The 5,185-nt window shown below is 42.6% G+C and overlaps 1 non-coding gene across 1 annotated transcript; it reads right to left on the bottom strand.

Annotated features, from left to right (window-relative positions):
• Positions 1-4,810: 4,810 nt before the first annotated feature.
• On the bottom strand, positions 4,811-4,917 carry LOC120266977. Its single transcript, XR_005538346.1, has one exon. It is a non-coding gene; the product is annotated as a small nucleolar RNA R71 (small nucleolar RNA).
• Between the last annotated feature and the right edge of the window lie 268 nt (positions 4,918-5,185).

Genomic DNA, 5,185 nt, shown 5'->3' with positions numbered 1-5,185 from the left:
ACCAGAGTGGATGATTGTTCAGACTTTTTACAACTGGTTAAATCCGAGTACAAGACAACTCTTGGATGCGGCAGCAGGAGGTACCTTAGGTCACAAGGCCCCCGATGAGGCCCGTCAACTTATTGAAAAAATGGGGTTAAACAGCTACCAATAGAATGCCAGAGAGAAAAAAAAGGTGGCAGGTCTTCAAGAGATAGATGCAGTAACTTCATTGGCGGCCCAAGTGAAAAATTTGAGTAAGAAGTTAGATCTTCTAACTTCAAACAGAGTGGTGGCCGTGAGTACTTACACCGGGTGTCGTGGAGGACTTGCTCCCTCCGATTGCCCGATATCTATTGGTGATGCATCTTCAGTTGAGAACGTCGATTTTGTAGGTAATGGCATGAGGACTCAAGGAAACCCATATAGCAATACCTACAATAAAGGTTGGAAGAATCATCCCAATTTCTCGTGGAGTAACCAAGGTCCACAAAAGGCCATGGGGACACCGGGTTTCCAACAACAAGCCCAGAACGTGGAAAACAGAGTTTCTGGCTTGGAAACCAGAATGAATGATTTGGAGAAGGCCTTGACTAGATATGTGCAATCTTCAAATTCAAGGTTTGAATCAGTTGAGGCTACACTTCGCAATCACACCGCCTCTTTGCATAACCTTGAAAATCAGGTGGGGCAGATTGTTAAGTCTCTCTCGGAAAGGCCACATGCAAGCTTGCTGAGCAATACCGAGACCAACCCTAGAGAGCATGTGAAGGTGATCACTTTGAGAAGTGGTCGTGAGGTTGAAGGTAGGGTTCCGGGTGAGAAGCCAAAAGAACACGCACTCGAGGTTATAGAGGTTGAAGAGAGAACAAGCATAGAAAAGAAGGTGGCAACCCCGCCTCTCAAGCCGAGAATCACTTATCCTTTTAGATTGAAGAATGACCAAACTGGATGAACAGTACAAGAAGTTCCTGAGTTTGTTCAAGCAACTCCACATCAATATTCCTTTTGTCGAGGCATTAGCTCAACTGCCTAAGTATGCATAATTCTTGAAAGACTTGTTGACTAATAAGAGGAAGTTGGAGGAGAGTGCTTCAGTGATTTTAGATGCATCTTGCTCAACGTTGTTACAAAAGAACATGCCGAACAAGAAGAAAGACTCGGGAAGCTTCATCATTCCGTGTAATATGTTTGCTCGCGGTAATTGTGGCCCAAAAATCTACTTGTCGGGGTGGAATATTTGTTGGAGAGTCCAACCATCTTACCTTTGGCATCCAAGGAAACAATTTGGGTTGGGAATTGTCCAAGCTTAGCACAAGTGGATCATTGGATGGCTTCAATCTCCTACCCACATCTTCTTCGAAACCCAAAATCTCTTTCTTGCAATTTATGAGTTGATCAATGCCAAAGAGGGGTGCTCATACCATTACCTTAGGATTTACTTTTTCTTCCATTTCAACTTGAAAGCAATCTGTCTTCGCCGACCATCCTTGTATCATTTCTTTCTCACAAACATATTGTCCATTCAAACAATCCTCACATTGAATGAAAGTTTCTTCTTGCATCCCATCAATCTCGGCAACATCATACTCGTTCCGCCCAACTTCTTCATTGCCGATCACTACCACATCATCTCTATAAGGAACTTGAATTGCTTACTTAAATGCTTGTTGTTCCTCTGAGAGTGTGTCAAGTATCCCTCCTAACTGATGCTCAAGGTTTCTATAGGAAGCTTAATCACATCTTAGTATGGTCTCCATATTTTGGATGCAGACATTGGATGCTTCAATAAAATTAGCTAATACTCTTTGCAACTAAAGTGCATTCTCTCCAAGTATCTCACACTATTAACATTCCTCTTGAGGTGCTTCCCAATATTGTCCATCACTATTCCACAAGAAGTTTGGGTAGCCCTTTTCAATTGGATGGTTTGTGTTGCAATAAGGAATTCTTTGTTGTTGTGAAGTAATAATTCTATCAACTTGTTCACTCAGAGCTTCAACTTGAGAATACAGAGCAATGAGCGGATCAATCATCATTTAAACTCCTTGTAAGAAAAGGTAAGACATGACAAAAGAAAACAAATGAGAATGGTGGAAGACTAAGAAAGCGTGAAATAGAATGAATGATAAATAGCTAAAATAGCAAAGTGCAAAGTGCTTCTAAAATGCATAGTCCCCAGCAACAGCGCCAAAAACTTGACACGACTGAATATGTGTATAAACCGCAAGTGCACGGGTGTCGAAGTAATAAATCCCAGGTGAGTGGGTATCGTATCCACAGGGAATAGTGAATAGAAACACAATGATTGCTATCTAACTATCATGAGAATAAATCCATGGTATGATGAATGAGATTTATATAAAAAGGGATAAAAGAAATAAGAACGAGAGGCACAATTATATTGAGAGATAAGGCAATCGATATAAATGGGGTACTCGGATATTGTTCCGCCTAGGACAATCGTTTCAAGTGCAGAACAAACTATTATGCTTCCTAATTAATGCATTAATGAGTCAGGGAAATCCTTCAATACACGGTCCCAAATCTAAGGTCAATTGTGACTAACTCTATACCATGTCCCGGAGGAGAAATCAAACAATCTCAACACCTCGCACTCAGATAGAATCACATGGAGTTCTAGGGATTCCATGTGATAAACCCTCTTCCTAGATATAGACCTGACCCTTTGGTCCAGGTGAGATGTCCTTAGTCACAATTAAGCCCTAGGTACTAAAATCACTTCAACGCTTTACTCTGTTGCCTCTGTAACTAAGCCCTAATGGAAGGTCATCCCTAAGCCCATTCACTCTACAATGGCATCGAAAAACTCAAGGAAATAGAGGTAGGATGATAAGTGCTTGTGCGATATGAATGCGAAGCGTTCATTCCTTATGTTGAGCATTACTTTTCTTGGGTTTTTACATTAATATGTGTGTTTTTATGTTACATTCGTCCAGGTAGGGTTGTGAGGCCGAGTATGAAGGAAAAAAGCCAATGTGGATCGTAATGCACCGATTTTGGAGGAAATCTTTCTAAGGGTCAAACGCGAAGACATAGGTCGGGTGTGAGATGCTAGAGTGTGTGCCAACCTCCTCGTATTCTAGTTGGCACATACATTTGGAGGGGCACAAGGGCAGTCACACTCGAGCATTCTGACTTATGCACATAGAACAAGAGCTCCGCCAACTTGTCTATCATTGAAGAAGCAAGTGATCTACGACGTGAACGTGTGCCCGTTTACGTTACCCCGATGAAAGTATGGACTTGGGAAGCTATTCAGACCGGGTACTGCAGTAGAGCACTGTAGAAAGGTACTGTAGCAGCACTGTTCACATGGGCGTGTGGAAAATTATCCACGCCCGTGTGGAAATTCCACATGGGCGTGTGAAAAATCCACAGGCTCGTGTAGTCGCCCGACTCTAGCCCTATTTAAAGCCGACTCAGCCCCGATTTCAGCATTCTTTTCTCCATCTTTCTCCAACTTGAGAGACGGCATCTAGGATTTTGAGGGGTATTGGCTAAGGTTTTTGAAAGGTTCTACTGCTCTGACATCGTCATTCCTTAGGAAGAAGGTTGGTAGGGGAGCTTTCGTCGAGGCGTATCCTATACCGGATGAGGGAATCCTTGGACTACGAGTAGAGGACTTTCCACAAGGCCATCGACACGACCATCGAGGGGGTTTCTTTATGGATTCATTGCTTTTACATTCTATTTCTTTGATTGTACTTAGCTCCATGGAGAGCTAAACCCCTAGTGGGTACTTTGGTATTTGTGAACCCTACGATGTATTTGTTTCATTGAATCTCTTTATTATGCTTTTAATTAATTGATGTTTATTGTGAGTTCCAACCTTGAATGCTTGATTGTATGAACATTTCCCCTAGAGTGACACTAGGGTTGAGAGTTCTTGTTGGTAACCTTGTGAGTGAGTGACACACCATGAGCGTTAGACAAAAGCTAGGTTGGAGAGGGTTGAGAGGGTGAGTTGAGATGTACTGAGGGCGTCCTCTTTCCCTCCGGCGTGATAGATTCTACCTCCGTTCCTCCCAGTTCTTTGCGGCCATAATAGAGTGAATGGTCTAAGGGATGACCCTCCACTGGGGGCTTAGTTGCAGCGTGCAAGGGTGAAGCGTTGAGGTGATCTTAGTATCTAGGGCTTAATTATGGTTAGGGACCTTCCACTGGACCAAAGGGTTAGGTCTATAATTAGGAACAAAATTATCACTTGGAATCCCTAGAGCTCTTTGCAACTCTATTCTAGTGCGAGGTTGAGAGGTTATCTAATCTCTCCTCCGGGACATGTATAAAGTTAGGCATAGTTGACCTTAGATTTGGGACTATGTAATTAAGGATTTCCATGACTCACCATTGCATCGATTAGGAAGCATAATAGAGGGTTCTTGCACTTGACACGGTTATCTTAGGCGGAGCATTATCCGAGTACCCCATCTTTATCGATTGCCTTACCTCCTCCTTTTCTTGTGCTCTCTTACTTGTTGTTTTTACTTTTGGGAATTGAATCATTTTCACACTTATCACTACTGATCTTTCACATAGCTAAGAATAGGATTAAGTGTTTTTATTCCCTATTCCCTGTGGATTCGATACCCGCTCATCCGGGATTATTACTTCGACAAACCCGTGTACTTGTGGGATATACGCAAGGGGAGCTTGTCAACCTATAAATGAAAAACAATGAAGCTTTCAATTAGGATGTGATGGATGAGCGAAGCAGTGGCTACACTCATTACCTAGAGCATCGATTACCACATGGGAGGTAATGGTAGAAGCTTTTCTTGCCCGTTATTTCCCTTCTGGAAAATCTGCAAAGCTTAGGAATTAGATCTCATCCTTTGTTCAGTTGGAATTGGAGTCTCTATTTGAGACACGGGAAAGGTTCAAGGAGCTCCTGAGAAAGTGCCCGCAACACGGATTCCTGGAGTGGATGATTGTCCAAACTTTTTATAATGGTTTGAACCCGAGTACAAGTTAACTTTTGGATGCGGTAGCAGGAGGTACCTTAGGTAGCAAGACCCCCGATGAAGCCCGTCAGTTAATTGAAGAAATGGGGTTAAACAGCTACCAATGGTACACTGGGGAGAAGAAAAAAGTGGCCGGTCTCTATGAAATAGATGCGGTAACTTCATTGGCGGCTCAAGTGGAGAGTTTGAGTAAGAAGTTAGATCTTCTAACTTCAAATAGA

This window comes from Dioscorea cayenensis, chromosome 1, assembly GCF_009730915.1.
Source record: "Dioscorea cayenensis subsp. rotundata cultivar TDr96_F1 chromosome 1, TDr96_F1_v2_PseudoChromosome.rev07_lg8_w22 25.fasta, whole genome shotgun sequence".
NCBI classification, from domain to species: Eukaryota; Viridiplantae; Streptophyta; class Magnoliopsida; order Dioscoreales; family Dioscoreaceae; genus Dioscorea; species Dioscorea cayenensis.
This window is presented reverse-complemented; position numbering and strand designations above follow the sequence as displayed.